Raw genomic sequence first — 23282 nt, forward strand, 5'->3', positions numbered from 1 at the left:
ATGTAGTGAGTTTTTGTCCCAAAGCCTTCGATCTTTGCATTTGTCAAACCCTAGATTATTATGGTCATTTACTCCTATTTATAGTGTACCTAATCTATTCCAATGATCCATCATTCTATTTCTTAGCCAGTACCAGATTGTTTTGATGATTACCACTTTGTAATACAGTTTGAGATCTGGTAATGCTGAGCCACCTTCCTTCACATTTTTTTTCATTGATTCCTTTGATATTCTTGACCTTTTGTACTTCTAGATAAATTTTGTTATTTATTTTCTAGCTCTATAAAATAATTTTTGCTAGTTTGATTGGTATGACACTGAATAAGTAAATTAATTTAGATAGAATAATAATTTTAATTATATTGATTCAGTTTCTTATGAGTAATTAATACTTCTCCACTTGTTTAGATCTGACTTTGTGTGAAGTGTTTTGTAATTTTATTCACGTAGTTCCTGGATTTGTCTTGGCAGGTAGATGCCCAAGTATTTTATATTATCTACAGTTACTTTAAAATGGAATTTCTCTTTCTATCTCTTGCAGCTGGTTATATATAGAATTTGTTGGTTTTATATATATAGAAAAACTGATGATTTAAATGGGCTTATTTTATATCTTGCAACTTTGGTGAAGTTAGTCATTTCAACAAAATTTTTTTAGTTGACTCTCCATGGTTTTCTAAGTACATTATCATATCATCTGCAAAGAGTGATAGTTTTGTTTCCTCATGGCTAATATAATTCCTTCAATTTCCTTTCTTTCTCTTGTTGCTATGGCTAACATTTCAAGCTGGTGATAATGGGCATCACTGATTCATCCTTGATCTTATTGGGAAGGCTTCTAGTGTATTCCCCAATACAGATAATGCTTGCTGAGGGTTTTATATAGATTCTACTTATTATTTTAAGGAAAGCTCCATTTATTCCTATACTTTGTAGTATTTTTAATAGGAATAAGTTTTTTATTTAAGCTTTTTCTTTTTACTGAGCTAATCATATGATTTTGTTGTTTTTGTTATTGATATGGTCAATTATGTGGATAATTTTCCTAATATTTAATTATCCCTGAATTTTAGTATAAATCCCACTTGTCATTGTGTATGATCTTTGTGATATATTGCTGTAGTAATCTTCTTACTAACATTCTACTGAAAATTTTTGCAACACTATTCAGTAGGGTAGTTGGTCTTTAGTTTTCTTTCTCTATTTTTGCTCCTCCTAGCTTAGGTATCACCACCATATTTGTGTTGTAAAAGGAATTTGGGGGGACTCTTTCTTTGCCTGTTTTTCTTTCTAGTTTTTAGTATTAGAATGAATTGATCTTTAAATATTTAATAGAATTCATTTGTAAATCCATTTGGTCCTGGTGATTTTTTTGTTAGGGAGTGTTCATTTATGGTTTGTTCAGTTTCTTTTCCTAAGATAGGGTTATTTAAGTATTCTACTTCCTCTTCTATTGATCTTGGCAATTTATATTTTTGTAAATATTCATCCTGAAAATTAGTATTTCAACTAATTTTTATAACAACCCTGTGAGTAAGGTAATGGTGTCATTTTTATGTATATTTTTCAGTTAAGGAAACTGTGCTCCAGAGAGGTCAAGACTCAGAACTGGGCCCTTTTGCATGTGAAGACCAGAGCTTTGTTTTCCTTCCCTATTGGCTTAAACAACTTGGTTCTATTTATTGTCTTTTTCATTCTTCTGTTTCCTGTCACTGAACATAGTCAGGAGACAGTATCTAAGAGTTCCCTTGATTTCTTTTGTTACTTTGGGCAAATTGTTTATTCAGTTTAGTCCTCAGTATTTCAAATATGTAGCCATTATCTATCTGCTATCATCCTATAAGAACCATTCAGTTTTAAAAAAATGATGACCTACCTTCCTGTCCTCACCTTCTTCCATGACAATGCCATTCTACCTCAGACCCCATATGGACTTTATTTTGTGCCTCTCTAATGCACTATTTTGTAATGATATGGATACCTTCTTGGGTGGTACTGTTGTTTCCCAGTCTTTTCAGTCATGTTCAACTCTTTGTGATCCCCTTTGGGACCAATGTAAAGGTGCTGAGATGGCAGATGGAGTGCTATGGCAAAAGATTCTTAGCAAAGATTCTGGAATGGTTTGCCATTTTCTTCTCCTGCTCATTTTACAGATGAGAAACTGAAGCAAACAGAATTAAGTGACTTATCTAGGGTCACATATCTATTCAGTGTCTGAGGCTGGATTTGAACTCAGATTCTTCTGACTCTCGGCTCAGTACTCTTTCAATTATGCCACCTCACTGACCTCAAAAGTACTAGATTTGTAGTCATAAGTTGTTACTGTTGTTAAGTTGTTTCAGTCTTGTCGGACTCTTCATGACCCCATTTTGGCACTTTCTTGGCAAAGATTCTGGAGTAGTTTGCCATTTCCTTCTCCCAGTCATTATATAGATGAGGAAACTGAGGTAAACAAGGTTAAGTGACTTTCCTGGGGTCACACATTTGTTGTCTATAGCCACATTTGAACTCATGAAGATGAGTCTTCCTGATTGTAAGCCCAAGGTTCTATCTACTGTGCCACCTAGCTACCCAAGGACTCCATTTGCCTCTTGGGTATTATCACCCTACTAAACTGTGTATTCTAGGACAACAAGCACAATGCTTGCATTAACTCCCTATCTCTTCTAGTGGCATAGCAAGAGGTAGATTATGGCACAGTGGATAGAGTGCCGACCCTAGAGTCAGGAAGACTTGAGTTCAAATCCAGCCTCAGATAATTAATAGTTGTATAATGTTGAGCAATTCTCTAACCTGCTATCTGTCTCAGTTTCCTCAACTATAAAATGGGGATAATAACACCACCTATCTCCTTTGGTTGTCATAATTATCCAGTGAAATTATGTGATTCGTGTTTAGCACAGTGCCTGGCATGTAGTAAGACATTAATAAATGTTTGTTTCCCTTCTTCCTCTGGACATATTATGAGCTTAATGAGGCTTGTTTAACTTGAATATAAAATTCTTGGAGGTCTGAGAAGGAAAAATTCCACATAAACATTTAGTTATTTCACGTAGTAATGAGGAAACCTGTCTTTTCTGAGTAAGAAGAAAGATCACTTTGAAGAGACAACTCAATCGGAAGGGACAAAGACAGCCATAAAACTGGAATGAACCATTTCCATTTCTGGTTTGCTACAGATCTGCCACCAAATTATAACCTATTTAGTATTTGTATATTTCATACTAATGGTTATTAGTACTATTTCCCTATTACAATAGCACCTTAACTGGTCTCCCTGCCTCAAGTCCCTTCCCACTCTACATCATCTTTCATAAAGTCACCTGTGATTTCACTTAATTGAAGAGTCAACCATTGTCACTCTACTTACTCAATGAACTCCAATGACTCTCTATTACCTGTAGGATAAAATAGAAACTCCTCTATTTGACTTTTGAAGCTCTTCTCTTCCTGACCCCATCTTACTTTTCCAGACCCACTATATACTGTTCTCCTTGCATCCAACAGTCCAATCAAATCCACCTTTTCTGTCTTCCTCATACATAGCACTCCATCTGCCATCTAAGCACCTTTACACTGATCATCCTTTATGCCTGTGTAATGGGAATGCAAATTTGGAAGATCTTCCCTGCCCCTAGGCTAAAGTGCACCTGAAGCCTGGGGTGGGAGGCTTGTTTTTCAGTAGATACTTCTTGATTGGCCAGTGAGTCAATAAGGTCCTTACATTCTCTGAGCCAGGAGAAGGCTATATAAGCCCTGATGTGTAGCTTTGTTTTGGGGGCTCACTTTGAGAAGTGTTCTGTGATTTGTTCTGAATTCTGGGAAGCCATTGTCCAGAGCCCCCCGGCTTTGAAAAACCCAGATGTGGAAACCCAGATGTTGACTGGGTATGGATGTAATGGTTGGTCAGTTTGGAAATCTGTCTACTTGGTCTGTTTCTGTCTTGATAATTCTGCCTGTATACTTTGAAGTTCGGGGTGCTGACCTTTTTCCCCTGAACAAGGTAAACGATATATGTCTGACTGATTAAAGTAAGCTTGTTAACCCATTTTGAGTTACTTTCCTTTATCAAAGCAGATCCAAGAACCTGTATGGGAAGCAAACCCTGAGGACGCTTGGGGTGCTTGCTGCTACAGCCTGGAATACACTCTCCCTTCACCTCTACCTCAAAATTCCTCTCTTCCTTCAAGACACTGATCAAACACTGCCTTCTATAGGGAGCCTATCTGTACCTCCCAATTATTAATGCCCTCTCTTTCTAACTACCTGACATTTATTTTGTATTTATCTGTATATATTTATTCTATATATACTCACATGTGTATTTGCCTCTAGAGATAGAGTGTAAGTTCCTTAAGAGTAAGAATTGTTTCAATTGACGTATTTCTGGCACATAGTTGGCACTTAAATGGTTGTTGATTGACTAATGACTATCATTGAGCATTTTCAAATTTTGAAGAACTACAAAATAATGACTAAAGGAAAACATATACCTTACTTGAAAAAAGTATTCATTTACTATATAAGGGTAAAAAGGGTGTCTCACATTAGATAAATAGATTTAAGACATTGACAGAATATTAAAAGAGTAGTCAAAAATGTGGATCTGATTGTCAGCTCTAATACTGATTTTGTACTTGACAAAAATACTAAATTGGTGGGCATCTGGCCTTGTACAAAGATCTTTGTATTCTTTATAGTACCTAATGCTGCCTTCCTACCACATGGTAGACATTCAGTATAGATTTATTGATGAATTTTTTTCTCACAACTATCTATTAGTCTTTATGGTAAGAGTATTTTTGGAAGCAGGAGAAAAAGATAATCTATGCCAGATGAACCAAACTGCCACCTCCACTTTAATTACCATGTCCCCTCAGACTCCACTGGGAACATGGACCCTACTCCCCAAAGTCCCGGTATCCCAGGGATACCAGTGCCACCATTTTTGCTTCCATTTTGTCCTGGAAGCCATTCTCCATAGGAACATCCCTTGTACAGCCACACCCCTACAGGTGCTATAGCCCCTCTTTCCTGGAAGCCCCAGTTACAGAAGATGTGTACAAGAAAGTCCTCCATGCTAAAGTCCATAAGTCCATGTTATTGTCAGAAGCATATCAGAAACATAGCGGGTTGTTCATCTTCATTTTGAAAAGGACCAATGACATCATGGGTGATGTTTCGATTTGCACATGAATTGTATTTAAGAGAGGCAGAACTGTGCAATCATCAGCTTCCCTCTCTCTTCCTAAGTCATCAAAGTCCAATGGAAGGACAAAAGTCAAGACAACCAGCAATGGCTCAAGATGGAGGATGACCTTGATGTCTCATGCCTAATCAAGCTCTAAGCACTCCCACAGCACCTGCCTCAGCCACCTTCAAGATTGTTGGAGAAAATTGTTCTTATCTGCCCATTCCACCAGAGGAAATCTTCATTCTTGGGATTAACATTCTCCCTAATTCTCGCAGAGGTTTGAGGCCTGGTTTAGCCTCAACCTGGCTGAGCCATCTGCCAAGACAGTTATGAGAGTGTGGCCACTGTGCATGCTACAACTTCGTGGAGCCACAGGTGAAAAATGGACCCCAAACGTGGATAAGCAGCCCTCAAAAGGGCTCAGCAAGCCTTCACAGCAAAGGTGCTACTCTAATCTGACCACCTATCAGGGTATTATTATTCATTAAGATCTGCTTTGACTGTACCCTAAGGACCACTGGTCCTTTCCAAATGACTTGCTGCTGAAACTTCCTGTGTTGTTTCCCTGTATTAGAGTAAGCAACTTGAGAGCAGGGATTATCTTAGTTTTATATTTCATCCACAGTGCTTACCACAAAGGCCATAACGTATTTTTCATTCATCCATCATTCATTCATTTATTAGAGGTAACTGACATGAAACAGGAAAAACATGGCAAAGAGAATAGAGTTCTGGTCTCCAAATCAGTAAGACATGATTCAAGCCTTCCTTCTGACATATATAATATATGAGATCCTGGGCAAGTGTCCCAGGCAACCTTTAACGCTATAGATTAGAGAAGAGTGGATCCAAGATGGTGAAGTTTCCTCCCCAGAAACTGTCTTTACCTATGACATCATAGATTCTGGCACCTGAAACCCCTCCCCCAGAAGGATTTTAGAATACAGTCAGAATATACTTCTATAAAAAATTTTAAAAGAGAACAATATAATTTCATGCATCTGTGGAAAGAAATTGCTTTTTCAACTGCAGGTTATTAGATTGGAAGTATACTGTGAAGGCTTAAAATTATGATAATTGTTTCCTTTTAAAATGTTTAAAATGTTTTGTTTTCCTGGCAGCTTTCCTATTATGTGACTTATTGGTTCAACTTATTTGACTTAAATTGATTTGGATACAACTGTATCTTTTTTAAATTCTAGAAAAGATATATACATGTGTGTGGATATATATGTACACTCACACATTACTCACAAAAATTTTCATCCTTTCATAAAGGCAATTACTTTCAAGGAATATGTTGATTCATAGTCATTTTAAAGTAGCATATGAGAATCTGCCTTACAAATAAATATTCAATATACATAAAAATTTAGTGAGTGTTTTTCTCCTCACAAACACATATCTTAATTTTAATTGTAAAATAAAATTAGTGTCTGTACTATGTCTAATATGGAAGCACTGTGGATATATAGTTCTCAAATTCATTCTTGCTAAAGAATTAAACACTGATCAATTCATTCCTCTATGCCATTTTAGTTATTAAAATGACAATATTTCTAGGACCACTTTATTAGATGTTAAATGCTCTAGAATTAATTTAACATTCAAATTTAATATCATTCAATTACATTATCAACCTGACAATATACTCTTTTGAAAGAAGAAAGTTAAATTCTTTGTGGATTGTATTTGGAAACAGAACACAGTCCTGAATATGTTAAATGTGTGATTAACAGGTTTGGGCACTAGATGTCCTCCAAGGTTGCAGTTTCCTTTAAGAAAAAAACAAAAAGCCTTTCCTTTTCTTTATTGGTATGTTTCTTTACTCTGAAAACTTGGTCTTGACATAAAGCATTTTCATGATTTCTTCTCAAACTTTTCCTAAGAAGTCAATTGATTAATATTGCTTATTTATTCGTAACAAAATTGGTCTCAGATTTTTTACTACTGAGTATTAGGATAGGGCTGATTCAATCAGTTCTAGCAGCCTATTACTGTCAGGAAAATTGATGGCTTTGACTAACTAGCTCTTCTTGTTTCTGTCTAACTCCTTTTTAAAGTGGTTCACATTTAGCTACTGGATTCACTGTATTCTCTAAAGCAAGAACCATTTAACAATTCCCCTGGAGCCAGTCTCGTGCTTTTCAAAAGATGCCTGGTCATCACTGCACAGACTCACAAGATCTCAAAGTTATGAAGAATCTCAGAGGTCATCCCTTCAAAACTGTTCTCAAACAGTCCCCTGGGACCAAGATCATGTGGGCCTTACAACATGAACTCATTAAGGACACCTAAATGCCTTTCTACTGCCTCTGCACTTTTGTTCTGTCTTATTTCCCCACTGAACATTTTTGTTCTATCCTATCCAAAAACTGGTCTCCTTGGTAGAGGAAACAAAGACAAAATAAGAGATGTGGTAAGACAAGAGGTCATTGGAAAGAAAAATGTGAACAATAAAGTAGCACAGCAGACAAAAAAAAAACCTAACAAATGGGATGTTAGGCTTTTTTTTAAGATACATTGCCTAGGAAGAGAGAGGTATATATATCATCCCATTGTCCTCTGTCCACATCTAGAGATAAATCTGGTTGGATTGTATCCTAAGTAATGTGTTTGGTCATCAGTACCACATTATCGAAAGGGCACTCATACACTGGTGTGCATTCAGACTAGGGCAGACAGGCTACTAAGAGGATCAGATGCTATACCAAACCAGAATGTAATAATACAAGTGAGAGTATTTATTCTAAGAAAGTTAACTCCAAGGGGAGACCTAATATCTGACTGTAACATGGAAGCAAGATTAGGTATATTTTTTTTCATGATCTTATTCAAACCAAAGTAGCAACCTTACCCCTTCTTTGACTTCCCTCTTGCCCACAGCATAGCTAAAACAAAACACATTTTTTATTATACTTACCATTCATCATCAGCCTCAGCTCATGCTGAGTTTTGGTTCACCTGATACTATTACAGGACTACCTCCCCACTTCTAATTCACCTCAGTTACCTTCCATTGCCATTTCTTCCACCTTTTGTATGTAGTTTTAAAAATCCAAGTTGATCAATGAGTTTGCCATCCATGAATTCTTCTTCAGACATCTACTTCTTTGCTTCTTCCTCTTGATCATTTGTGTTTGTGCTCTTAAAATTTTGTTCTGGAGAGCATGCCAGCCCTCCTGGATTGAATTTTAGGCAATGAGATCCTAAGGGATTCTTTCTTTGCACTCTTTGAGATCTGTTCTCCATAAAATCTAAGGTGCACTTTCCCTTCTTTGTTGTTCAGTCTTTTTTCAATCACGTCTGACTCTTAATTACTCCCATTTGGGGTTTTTTTTTTTTGGCAAAGGTATTATAATAGTTTGCCATTTTCTTCTCCAGCTTATTTTGCATATGAGGAAACTGAGGCAAACAGGGTTCAGTGACTTGTCCAAGGTCACACTAGTAAGTTAGTAAGTGAGGCAGGATTTGAATTTGGATTTGAATTCATGAAGATGAGCCCTCCTGACTCTAGGCCTGACACTCTGCACTGCACCACCTATTATCTATTACAAATTTCAAGATGGCATGGTTTTTTTTCCTCCAAATTTCTCATCATTTGTACTTGACAATCAATGAGGACCTCAACATTATTTAGTATGGATTTTCTGGTTCAAGCAAAGTAGCAGAGACAGAACTTGTAAAAGATCTGGATTCTCATATCATCTGCATGAAGAGAGTCAGAAATGCCTACAAATAAATAAATTATAAAAAAAGAAAAAGGGAAGGGAAAGGAGATTCAACCAGATATCCTCATGAGATAAGGATAAGCACCTCAAAAAAGGAAAAGGAAGGGACAAGGAAATGAACAAGCAGAAAAACTTCAAGATGATGAACACATATTATATATAGATTAAAGAGCCTAAGAAGTCACTGGAAAGTGAAAATAACTAATTACAACAGGTCCAGAAACAAGGCTTGTAATGACATATTAAGTTGTATTAAAAATTCTTTAAAAGAAAATGAAAAAGGATTGGGCATCATTTAAAAAAATGATTATCTGTAATCTGGAATTAATTATCAGAAAAAGTAAGACTTAATCATAAAGATAGCAGTAGAAAATGAATAAAAGCATGAAATGAATGAGAAAATCACTGCTTTGGAAGGCAGACATGAGAAAGAAAGTGGCAAAATAAGGTAAAAAGACACTGCAGCTAAAAAAAAAAAGGTGTGAAAACTATACAAGCCAATATTGATAGAACGGTTGGGGAGGGCATAGGGAAACTCAAAACATGCAAAGAACTTAAATACTAGTTTCCAGTAAATTTTATGTTATTTGTTTTAATTAGGCAAACCTTACTTCTACTCCAAGTCCCTGTAATGGTAATGTAATTTTGAATTTGAAGATCCCTTTGTGTTGGCAAAAAGTAACAGGTACTTAATTTAGTAACTGATCAAGCCTCTGATTGGGGGAACAGAAGGTATGGACTCCTGCCCCTTGTTACTGACATAACAGGAGAAGAATGTTGAACTGAGTCCTGAAAACTTGTGGTTGTGGAGCTTCTTCTGAACAGGATCCCAGGACCCCAGAGCCAGGGGCCAGGAGCCCAGAATCTGGAGCCAGGAGCCCAGGAGCCCAGGTGACTGAAGCACGACCAGGATTCTGAGACTTTGTTTGTGGCTTGATTGAGCCTTGAATTCCTTGGAGCAGAAATGGGGAAGGAGCTGACATGCACTAGACGCTGTGAATGCCAGTGTGGAGCAAGACCTGCCCAGAGAGCTGGTCAAGGAACTGGGAGCTGTCTGCCATTGAATCCAGGTAGAATCTGGGACCATGGAAGAGGATCCAGGGAATCTGAGACCATGAGAACAAGATGAAAAGCCCTCTCCTTGGGTACTGAGTGATTATGGAATTATAGTTTACTAGTGACCTAAGGTGGGTGGAGGGTTTTATGTATGATACTTAGTAAGACTTTGCTAAATAAGTGACCGATTGTACTTTGAGTACTTTGGCTATGGTTACTGATAAGTGACTGATTGAGTTAATCAAGACTTTGCCCAAGAGTGGAAGACTTTGATACTACTGATTAGTGACTAATTGAGTTAATCAAGACTTTGTTCCAAGAGTGGCAGACTTTGACTGTGTACTTTGATACAACTGATAAGTGACTGATTGAATTAACTTAAGAGTGACTATTTTACTTTGAGACTATGTTGTGAATATTATATTGTGATTTTCTGTGATAAGTTGAAATATAGTGAATGCTGTATTTTGAATTATGCTGTACCTTGATTCTTCATGGATGTTTTGCTTTGTTATGGAATAAATAGAGTGATCACTATACTGAGTAATCAGAACTTTAAAAAAGCTGTTCACAGTAGCAGTTCTGGAAAGCTTCTGTGCATGGCATTACAGTCCCCCTCCTGGCCCCTGCCCTAACTGAGAACATAAGAACAATAAAAACCATTATATTCATGTATAGTTATCAAAGCAAATTTCCATATTGGCGATGCCTCCCACCCCCCAAAATGGTCTCATGCTACATTCTGAGTCCTTCATCTTTTTATTATGAGATGGGTAACATGTTTCATCATCAGTCCTCTGGAATTATGGTTGATCATTACTCTGATAAGAAATCACACAATGGCATTCCATAACATTTATACATAACAACTTGTTCATCCATTCCCCAATTTATGGGTACGCTCTCACATTACCATTTTTCACCACCTCAGAGAGCTACACATATTTGTATGTATTCTTAAAGCTTGTTTTTCTTAGGAGTCATTCTCTTAATCTATTCTCCCTCAAATTCCCCCTGCTCACTTTATCCCTTTCTCTCTTATTTCTCTGTTGAGTGAAATATATTTCTACACCCAAATTTGTTTGTGTGTATTTTCTCTTCTTTTAATCAGTTCACATGAAAATGAGGTTCAAGTGCCAGTCATTACCCCTGATTCCTTCCTTCGTGATAGTATAGATGTCTACTTGTATACCTTGACTATGTAAGATCATTTCCCCTAACTTTCCTTGCCCTTCTCTCCCCCCTTTCCTTAGTATATTTCTCTTCCCCTCTCTATTCTTAAGATTATTAAGGTATAACAGAACCACGCATAGGCCTTGTCTAAATGAATTCTCTCTGTCAAGCTTGGTGATGATAGGGTTTAGAAGAGACCCATGTATCATCTCCCCATATTTGACTGTAAACAGTTTATCTTTGTTTAGTCTTTTATCATCATTCATTCATGTCTATCTTTTTATGTTCTCTTAACTCTTGTTTGAACTTCAAATTCTTTATTTGCATCTCTGTTCTTTTCATCAGGAATGTTTGGAAGGCTTCTCTTTTGTCAAAGGTCTTTTTTGTCTTAAGCATTATACTCAATTTTTCTGGCTAAGTTATCACAGCCAAGAGGTTATAAGGCCATACTCTTTGCCTCCTGGCAAATTCTTTGCCATGTATTCCAAGTTCTCTGCTCCTACATAGTGGTGGCTTCTAAGTTATGTGTGATGCTAACTGTGGAGCCTCAATACTTGAATTCTTTCCTGGCTATGTGAAGTATTTTTGATTTGACCTGAAATTATAAATTTGGCTATCCTATTACTGGAAGTTTTTATTCGAGGGTTTCTTATAGGAGGTGACTGTTTGATTCTTTCTATTTCCACTTTACCCTCTACATCTAAGAGATCTATCTGGGCAATTTTCTTTTAAGATTTCTTGAAATCTGATGTCTAAGCCCTTCTTTTAGTTATGGTATTCAGATAGTGGAATGATTTTTAAATTTTTTCTCCTCCATCTGTTTTCTAGGTCATTTGCTTTGGCTATGAAGTACTTTGAATTTTCTTCTATTATTTAGGGGTGTTTTTACTTTGTTTTAATACTTATTATTTCATGGAGTCATTGGCTTCTATTTGGCCCATTCTAATATTTAGAGTTTGTTGCTTGAGTGATTTTTGTACCTTTTGCTACAAGTTGTTAATTCCTTTTTCAATTTTTTTCTTTTATAGCACTCATTTCTTTTTCATTCTCCCTCATGTTTTCGTTTTATTTATTTAAACATATTTTAACTCTTTCTTAATTTTTCATGTCTTCAAGGAATTATCACTGAATTTTGGTGTGGGCTATGTTTTTCTCTGAGGCTTTGCTTATAGTTTATTCTCTTCTTCTGGGTTTGTTTCTTGAACTTTCCTGCCACCATACTAGCTCTTTATGTTGAAATTCTTTTTTTGTTTGCTCATTCTTCCATACTAATTCCTGACTTTGGAATATTCAGGAGAGGCAGGGATCTGCAGCACCTCTGGAGGAAAGATCTAGTACTGTTGTTGCTTTCTGGGAGTTTCAAGTGATATGTTTTCTAGGATTTCAAAGTCAGTCTAGGGACCCGAAAGCTTTCAGTGCTCTCAAAGTGATCTGATCAGGACAAAGTCTGATTGCTGTCCCCCAGTCTGAACTCTGTAAGTTCCAGAACTGGGTTTGGGTCTGAGCCAGCAGAGACTACTGCTGCATTCATCCTCTACCAGCCAACTGACAAATTCTGTTGGTTCAGAATAATAATCTTTTCTTTGGCCTAGGATTCCTATCCTGGTTATTGTTCTGCATGTTAGGTTACAAGCTAGATATGAGATTCTGTCCTAAGCCTGGGGTCTGAATCCCATTACTGCTGATGCTGGTTTCTAAACTTCCTTCCTCTTTGGTACACCACTTACCTACCCAGGAATAACACCCCTATGCACAATTCCCCTTCTCAGTCCAACTTGCATCTGTGCCAGCTGAAGAATAGGTGATAAAACTGGCCGTTTGCACCTGTCCCTGTTGCAGTGCCCTGGTATGGCTCTGAGGGATATGAATCTGGGCCCTCTTCATACCCTGCTACACTACTTCCACCTAGGTGCGTGCTTTGGGCCCAAACCAGTTCACAGACCTCTCTGTCTGTCTACCTATGGAAACCTGGGCTGGAAAAATAACTCACTTTTCCTTGCTTTCCCCATCAGGATTTGATCTGGTGTATACATAATCTTGAACACTAATACATTGGATTTTCCTAAAGAAACAAAATGGGTTACAAATAAAATGAAAATAGAAAACTCAACAATAGCTTGCCTACATAGAAAACACAACTATGCCAGAAAGATATTCTATCCTTATTTTAGATCATTTAAAATGAGTTGTTGGGAGTGGGGATGAGTTAGGCATCAGCTAATTACAGAAAATTAGAAGTTACGGTATGACTTCAGTACTTGGAAGTACTCTAAGGGAAATAAGTTTGACATTATATATTTTTAAAAAGTACCATTAACAGCAAAATAATGTCTGTATTGATTGTATATACATCTAGTAGCATAACACTGAACTTTTTTAAAGACAAAATTAATTGAATTGCCAAAGGATGTAAAGCAAAAACATTATAGTGGAAGAATTCAGCACCCTACTTTTAGAATACATCAATAAGTCAATCATAAAGGTAAATAAGAAAAATCACACAATTGAATGGAGTGCTGGGAAATTATATCTTACAGTTATATGTAATGAACTAAATGGCTTATTTGAGAATTTACTTTTTATTCAAAATGTACAGGACATTTAAAAACTGATCAATAAAGGAAGAGAAACAAAAATTTTAAGCACCTCTTTTGTAGATCATAATTCAATTAAAATAGTGATTTACATGATAAATATAATCAAAATATGTAGGCTGAACAGAGAGCCAAAGGAACAACTAGATAAAAGACAACATAATGTAGAAACAATAACAATTATATTAACACAACTCCATTTGTGGTCCCATTGTCTTGGGTAGTCCCTTCAATTGTAGTTTTGCAGCTAAACATTAGCCAAACAGAATCAGAAGTGATTTCACCTCAGTCTTATACATGTCCTGCCTCTACTACAATACAGGCAGTTTTCAGTGGTTTTCTTTCTTTTTCAGAAAAGACAATTTCCCCCATTGCCTTCTAAATACTGAGATGATTTTTTTCTTTTTTTTACTTTCAAGTACTTCAAAGTATCTCATATTTGTTTCACTTTGATGGTTTATGTGGGGTGGATAGATATTATCTGAATATTCTAGATTAGTAGTTTTCAAAGTGTGGTCCCTAGGAATTCCTGAGATCCTTTTACGGGGTCGATGAGATCAGAACTATTTTCATAATGATCCCAAGATTTTTTTTTTATTTCTAATACTGTATCAAGAGATTTAACTCACATAAACAAAAGCTCCTTGGGAATTTTCAATAATTTTTAAGAATTGAGAGGTCCTGAAGTAAAAATGTTTGAGAATTGCTATTCCAGATGGAAATATCAAAGCATAAATTAAATAAGTAACTTACTCAGGGCAACATATGAAGTCTATCCATGGCACTGCCTAGATTATGGTCCTCAACCATAATCAGTTACAGGAAGTGGAGGTCGAGTTACATGACATAGCAGCTTTCTGTAGGGGTATTGTTTCTTTCATTCATCATATCTTAGGTTGGAGAATAATGATGATGTTATCAATAAGAAGAATGGCAAAGCCTTATGATAGTATAACACTTTAATATTTTTGAAGTATTTTCATATCTATTTTATTTTACTCATCCACCTCGCAAAAATCTTGTAAGTAGGTATGGAGAGGTATGATTATTTCTGTTTTACCAATGAGACTGCTGAGTCAGAGAATTTAGATCATATCCCTAAGGTATGAACCAGATGGGAGTCTGGGTATCCTGATTCTCAGTTCCATTCTCTTTCCAGTAGTTCACACCTCCTCAATGAGAGCAACAAGTAACAAGTCAGCCTGTCACATCTGTCCCTGATCATGAAGTTTCAATGGCTCCTTCTTGCCTCTAGGATAAAACATGAATTCTCAGCTTGCTATTTAAAACTGCTAATCCACAGCCTAACTCCAACCTAATTTTCCAGGCTCTTCACAAATCTGTTCCAGCCAAACTGCCTGACTTGCTGTTACCTGAAATTAACACTCTTTCTCCTTCTTTGTGCCTTTGCTTAGGTTATCTCCTACACATGACTTTCACCCCCTTCTTGCCTCTTCCTCTTAGAATCCATAACATCCTTCAACACTTATGTTAAGAGCAACTTCCTGCTAGAGTAGCTAACATTCATATAGTGCTTTAAGGTTTTCAAGGAGCTTTGCAAATAATAACTTTTCACAAGACTGTGAAGTAGGTGTTGTTATTATCCCCATTTTACAGATGAGAAAACTGAGGTAGACAGAGTTTAAATGGTTTCCCTAGGTTAAACAGCTGGTAATTGTTTGAGGATAGATTTGGACTTGGGTCTTCCTGACTACTGACCCAACATTATATCCATTTCACCACTGTGTCCCTAATCATTAGTCCTCTCTTTCCCTTCCCAGTTTATCTTGTAACTACTAATCTGTGTAAATGTTGTGTCCCCCAGTAGAATGCAATTCCTTAAAGATGGGTATTACTTAATTTCTATGGGTGTTAGGATGTCCCTGCTACCTAGCTTAGTCTCTTGCCCATGGTAGGAACCCAATAAAAGATTATGTATATAAAGAACTTTGGAAATATTAAAACTCTAAAAAAAGTTAGTTATTACTGTAAAATGAGCTGGAGAAGGAAATGGCAAACCACTCTAGTATCTTTACCAAAAAACCCCCAAATTGAGTCAGGAAGAGTCAGACACAGATAAAAATGACTGTACAACAACAGCAATTAATGATTATAATAGAAATGTATGCTTGTTTGAATTCAGTTGAATTGGCAACTGAGGAAAGAACAAGACCCAGCCACTTTAGGTATGACTAAAGGTAATAAAGTTGATAAAACTCTTGTGAATCTTACTTGATGGACTTGAACCTAGACCATTTTTCTAAGGGAGTGGAAAAATAGGGCACCCCAGGGTGACCCTCAAGGAAAGAATACTCACAGCTGAGTTTCTACAGCTGTTTGCCCTGGGTCATTTTTCCACTGCCACCACCTGGAGAATTTAAAATTGGGTAATTTCTCCACCCAAAGACTAAGCCCCAGAGATCACAGTGTTTCCTCTTCTCCAACACCATATTCGCGGCTATATATTACAGGCAGAAATAGTTCAAGTCCAGGAAATGCTCTTTAGAGACATTGAACTTTTTTTTTTTAAGCTATCGGGGTTAAGTAACTTGCTCAAGGTTACACGGCCAGGTGTTTCTGGGTGGGTGCTAAGTGTCTGAGCCTGGGATTCAATCTCCAGGTCATCCCGACACTACAGCCGGTGCTCTTACTCGCTGTGCTATTTGGCCGCCCCACATTGAACATTTTAATGAGTTTACATGCATCTTCCTCCATCCCCTTATTCCTGTGCTCCAAGGTCTCCTTCCAGAGGAGTCTAAGACTTCTTACTCCTAAGGAATCAAACTCTCAGCATTAGAGTTTAAGCTCCTTGAGGGCAAGAACTTGTTTCACTTATGTCTTTGTGTTGCTCTATGTGCCTGACACATAGTATATATTTAATATCAATTAACAGGTATTTACAAAGCACAACCATTTTTCTAGGCACTGTGCTAAGCATTGGGTATATGAGCAAAGAAAAAGTAAAACAACCCCTGTCCTCAAGGAGCTTACATTCTAATGGAGAGACATCATATATAAATCAGAATATACAAGATAAATACAAGTAGGTGGAAGGTAATATTAAAGGGGATGTCATTAAAGCTTGTTGATTGATTAAAGTACTGCTATTTCAGCTGCCACTGTCTACCAGCCGTGCTGAGGCTTTCTGCCTATAGAACTGAGAGCTGGACAGTATGCTTCTATTTACAGTAGCTAATGTTCTTGAAGCCCTGCCTCCCCCTTCTTCCTCCCAGAAGTCAGGATGAGAGGAACCCCTTCCTATCAGAGTCCAATGAGCCCAAGTTCCCAGGAGGTCTTGATATGCAAAACCCTACCTTTCTTCCTTCACTGAAAGATTCTGGATCTAGAGAGATAAAATAATTGCCTTAATTTTTTAAACCAAAAATATACTTTTATACACAATAAATTAAATGATCATTTATTTAGTTTTTCCCTTTCACAAATCAAATCAAGGCCCATCCCTACTGTTGCAGGGAAGGCAACCTGAAGCCTCAGGGCCACATGTGGCTTTCTAGGTCCTCGGGTGCAGCCTTTTGACTGAGTCCAAGTTTTACAGAACAAATATTTTTATTAAGGGGATTTGTTCTGTGAAGTTTGGATTCAGTCCAAGCGCCACACTTGAGGTACTAGAGGGCCACATGTGGCCTTGAAGCCACAGGTTCCCCACCCCTGAAATAATAAAGAAAGTCAGATTTAGTGAAAGAAACATCTGGAATGTGAATTATTATACACATACACACACAATCTTGGAAGACAAAGAAATAGGAAGATGGATGGAAAAAATTAAGATTAAGAAAGATAGAAAGAACTAAGAAGAAAATAGAAAAAGCAAAACAAGATGGCCATCTTCCTATTCCTTTGTCTTCTAAGATTATTTAGTTTCCTCATTGTCTCTTTTTTCATGATTCAGAGGCAAAAAAAAATAAGTGGTTATAAAATTAGGGGACCAACTAGTAACTTTTTTTCTTTCACAAATCAAATCAGGCTCCACACAAACAGAAGGAAAATGAGCCACTTATGTCAGTGCCACATAATTTTAACATCCAGGAATAAAAATCATACGAAAGGTTGTGATTCAGTGAATCAGAATGAAATTTACAACCTCTCCAGTTAAAGGTAGCTAAGGTTTCTGTCTGATATCCACAAATGGGGGCAGTGTTGCATCATGCACAGAAGCTGAAAATCAATTTGCCAGCCTCTGTCAACCCCACTGTTCACTCTTATATTGTTTCCATCCCTCTTTAACAAGTCAGTGAGCACCATCGGGCAGCCTCACAGTGCCCCCAACTGGGGTGATGGATGCTTGTTGGACACCAGGTCCTGATGGATGCATCAAGGCTGAGAAATAACTCCTTTTTCTCATACCTGCTCCAAGCTTAAGCAAGAATGAATTACAAGCAATATCAGTGATGCCTTTTTCTCAGATATTTATCAAGTGACCAAGATAAATCAGTTGTGTTCTTCCATTCATTTCTCAAAGCTCAACAGACTTCTAAATTCAGTCTGCTAGTTTCATTCTTCATATGTATGTATGTATGTGTGTGTGTGTGTGTGTGTGTATATATATATATATATATATATATATATATATATATATACATAGATTTGTTTACATCTACTATATACCCAAATCTTAGTGCAGTTTTAGGTCATTTTGAGCTTAAAGCTGCATTAAGACTTTTGGAAACCCTGTGTAAATATATATATACTATATATGTGAGTATGCATTCCCCTGTGCAATACAATTTTTAAAAATTCATTCAAAATATGTTTATTGAAAATCCACCATGATTACCAAGCCCTTCACATTAAATTCTTTCCTTTATGAAAGCCCTGTAATAGGAGGCTGTAACCTAAGTGATATATTTTTATTTTGCAGGTGTCTTAGGGTGAGTGGAAAAAATCTCCAGCACAGTTGATGGGGATTTCCTTTGTAATATGCATGGAAGCTTTAATTAATGCTTGGGGAGACAGACATACTTCAATAATTTTGCTCCACTGTTATTACTTCTCTCATTTGCTGCCACTTTCGTATAAGGAAATCCCAAACTAAACCTCAAGGCCAGTGGTCAACATTTAGGCAATGGCAATTCATACAAACATGACTGAAATTTTTTGAGTTAACATGCTAGGTGCTACATGTATGTCTGATATAGGTTATCCAAATGGATTTTTAAAATTCACTCTTTAGATCCCTGTGATTACAACACAACAATTATTTTAGTGTTATGGAATCTAGCAAGCTATACTATTTATTTCACATTGTTCTTGATGTCATTCTCTCCTTAAGTTAGTTTCAGGGTGCTCAACATAAGTCATTCAACAAACATTTATCTAGGTCAATGAGGGACAAAGGCATATTCCAAAATTTGCTTTCTTCCAGGCAAATATTAACAAGGAAAAGATCAATAATATATACCAGTACCAATTAAATTCAATAAATCATTTATTGATGTTGTTGTTCACTTGTTTCAGTCATGTGTGACTCTTTATGACCCCTTCAAGGTTTTCTTGGCAAAAATACTGGAGTGGTTTGCCATTTCCTTCTCCAACTCATTTTGCAGATGAGAAAACTGAGGCTAACAGGGTTAAGTAACTTGCCCAGGGTCACACAGCTAGTGTCTACAGCTGGATTTGAACTCAGGTCTTCTTGAGTCCAGTCCTGGTGCTCTGTCCAAGGTGCCACCTTGTTGCCCCATCAATAATCATTGATTATTGCCTATTGCGTAACAAGTAGTACTAGACACTGAACATAAGAAGACAAAAGTGAAAATAGACTCTGCTCTCAATGATCTTACATTCTATTGTCCATAAGCCATGGAAGTCATTGATTGCATGCCAGAAAATGCTCGAACTCTTTCAACTGACATTCACTATTTGACTGCAATCTATCCTCAGACATCCTGCACCCTCACCAAATGGAACTATTTGCCGTGTCCTGAGAACACACCTGACACTTTCTTGCTTTTGCTCACAGAATCATATATTTAGAGCTGAAAAGGATGTTAAAGATCATCTAGCCCAATTCTCTTCATTACAGATGAGGAAACTGAGGCTCAGAGATGGGAAGTAAACTATCCAAGGGCACACGGGTACTAAGTAGTAGAGCTGGTTGTTGAACCCAGGTCCTCTGTCTGCACATCTAGGTCTCTTCATTCTGTATAAAGACCTGGTCTTCTTAGAGTTAAATAGAAAGCATCTATCAGTAAGCAATCCTTAGGTGGGTTCTTTGTTTGCCTTTGTCTGTGGTTTTGGTCATTTCTCCTCCTTTGCATTTTGACTGTGCCCCAGTGCAGTAATGAGGAACCAGAGGAGAGGATCTCCAAGTGAGACGTCACACTGACAGAAAGAGACCCCAGTGATGAGAAGTTGGAACCACATTAAATAACTTGGCACAAAGGCCAAGTTTGTAACCTTGTGCCTGTTTCTCTCAGTTTTATCATTGTGGTATAGAATCTTTTCTCACTTTCTGAGAAAACACAAAAGAAATAAGAAAAGTTGATAACAAATACTCTGAAATGAAGATTCCAAAAGCAATTTCCTTATTTCATTGTGTCTGATGACGTGAATGCACCATATCCCTGCTACTGACTCTATTCAACTCCCAGGGTAAATCAAAGAGGAATGATTAATGATTAACCATGTATTATTTTGAGTCATCTCGCCTGTTCCTTAATTCTGTTTAACTATTATTTAAAACATAGTTATTTACATTTTCAGAATGTTGAGGTCAAGATCATATACTATCAAAATTAAGAGGCACCTCAGAAGATACCAGACCAAGAATCCCCTCAACAACATACCAACAAATAGTCAATTTAGTCTTTACTTGGAGACCTCAAGTGCAAGGCTACCTACTATCTCCTTAGGCAGCTAAGTCTGCCTCTAGATAAATCTAATAAATGTTGAAACATTTTTGCTCCTAATTGCCAAAAAATCAATATTTTAAGCATTTTGATACAGGGCACCTCTTTTCCACATGAGAGCTCTTGAAGTACTCTAAGCATTTTCTGCCCCAGGTTAAATGACCCAATAATGATATTTGTATGGTTCCTTTGCCATCCTGGTCACTCCCCTCTGGACTCTCTCTAGCTTATCAATATTCTTCCTACAACGTGGCCCTCCAAAAAGATCACAGGACTTCAGCTCTGGCCTTATGTAGGTAGAATACAGTAGAAAACCTCACTTGCCCCCACTTCTCCAACTAGATTGGAAGTTCCTCAAAGGCAAAGATAATTATCTTCTACTTGCTCGTATTTCCCACAGTATACATCACAGTACCTTACACATGATAAGAGCTACTCAATGAATATTTTTGTTTTTTAATTTTTTCACAGATACATTATTATGAATACAATAATAATATTCAACATTTATCTCGAACTTTAAGGTTTAAAAAGCATGTTACAAAGGTTATCTCAGTGCTTAACACAGTGTCTGAAAAATTGTAGATGTTCAATAAAGGCTTGTTAATTATTAATTCTTACAATAACCTTGTGGGGTAGGGGTTATTATTGTCCCCACCTCAGAGAGGAGAAAAATCAGGCTGAGGAAAGTTGTAACTTGCCCAGGGTTATTCAGCTAGTAACGTTCTGGGGCTGAATTTGAACTCAGATTTTCCTGTCTCCAAATCTGGTGTTCTTCCCACTTCACCACCTTGCTACCTTCTCAAAATTCTGATATGATATCCATGTCATCCTACTAATCCATAAGTCATTTATTCTGTATCCTCAGCTCTCTAAGGCAAGAGTCCTTAACCTGGGGTCCAAGAATGTGTTGTCTTAAAATAGTTTTCTAACTGTATTTCAATATAATCAATTTCTTCTGTAATCTCATATATTTTATACCTTTCATAAGAGTTCTTTGCTAGGCTGCCAAATGAGTCTATGACATAAAAATGAAATTAAGAATCTCAGCTCTAAGATATGACTGAGTCTCTGGATAAGTTTGTTGTTGTTTCTGAAGGCCTGAGGATGGACAAGATGAATATTACAAAAGGCTGAAGTTAACACCACAGAGTCTAGAGTGAATACTACAAAGTCCTTGCAATATGGATCATGCAATCTACACATAGCAGAACCTCCAAAGTATCTCATTCAGAGTCCATTCATTTTTATTTTAGACACAGTTTTAAGAAGGTTTACTTTCTGGTTCTCCAACCCAAGGCAGAGTATAATCACTAAATTAGAAAGTTAGTTGATAAAAGGAACTGTTAAGAGACAAACACAGTGACAACAGCATGAAGTGAAAGCTGATAGTCTGACTGCAAAGAAGAAAAAATAAGAGACACAAAAACTCAACAGCCTAATAGTCTGGCCCCATTTAGTGTAGTGACCCTATATGTTATTGCATAGTGTTTGTTATTTAGTATATTTGCTTTCAGAAAATTTGGAAATATGTAATAATTTTTATTTAATTTTAAAATGCTTCATTGAGGACTTTTGTTTTTATATGATAGTCATTTGGGGCACTAATCCTGACCATTCTCACATTCAACATCTCCTTGTAACAAAGGAAATGGTTCAATATAAATAATTGACACTTCTGATGATGTCTGTAAAATTCTGCATCCAGAGTCCTCTACCTCTTGGCCAAGAGGAGGGAGGTTCGTTTCATTATCTGTTCTCCATAATCAGGATTGGCCTTCATAGTTATTCAAGGCAAATCCTCCTTTTACAATTATTTTTCTTTATATTATTGTGTCCCTTGTGCATTCTGTCCTTCCTTTTTCTACTTACTTCACTCTATAGTGCTTCATTTGTCTTCCCAGGAATTCTTCATATATGTTATTTCTTGCCACAAAATAATATTTCATTACACTCATATACCATATTCATCTAGCCATTTCCCAAACAATGGGTGCCCACCTTATGATATATTTTATAAAAAGACCCATCAAAAATAATTTAATTGTTTTAAATCTTTACACTTTAATTGGATGAGTTTCAGTTATTTGGAAAACTCATCCATGAAGAACAACTCCTTCTTTGGTGATGTTGGACAAAAGAGGTATTCATGTAATATTAGATAATTAGGCAAAGAACAGTAGACTAGAATTCTAATCTAGATACCTGGTTTCTAAACATAGCATGACCACAAATTAGCTTTGGAACTTTGTGTAAATTCTATTGTCTTTCATAGTTTATTTACTCATCTCTAAAATGAAGGGGTTTAAATAGATTTTTAAGGTTCCTTCTGAATCTTAATCCACAAGTCTTGCCACTTCATCTCAATGTCTTCTATCTCAGAGATTCTACATTCTTTTCTCCTTAGTTCAATAACTTTTATTGTAATAAACTAGGAATTGAGTTGATGTTGATGACATCTCTTGATCTATTGACTGATATGTCACTGAAGAAATGTATCTTTTCACACTGCACACATGCCCTTTACATACACTTTTCCAATTTCCTACTCACTTTGCATCCGTGTTTTTTAGCCTAGGGCTAGATTGGTAGAGGAAGTATTCAACATGGAAGAAATCAAGATCTGTGGCAATGTTGTATAGTAGAAAGAGTGATCTCAGTTTTCTCA

General features: G+C 36.7%; 1 protein-coding gene across 1 annotated transcript in view; it reads left to right on the forward strand.

Moving 5' to 3' along the window:
* The window catches only part of SPMIP7 (sperm microtubule inner protein 7), a 72743-nt gene that overhangs the window by 36751 nt on the left and 12710 nt on the right, over window positions 1–23282 (forward strand). The gene's annotated exons all lie outside the window — the stretch shown is intronic.

Source organism: Petaurus breviceps, unplaced genomic scaffold (assembly GCF_028583685.1).
Source record: "Petaurus breviceps papuanus isolate PSGF00001 unplaced genomic scaffold, PetGlider_PUasm1.0 174, whole genome shotgun sequence".
Lineage (NCBI taxonomy): Eukaryota > Metazoa > Chordata > Mammalia > Diprotodontia > Petauridae > Petaurus > Petaurus breviceps.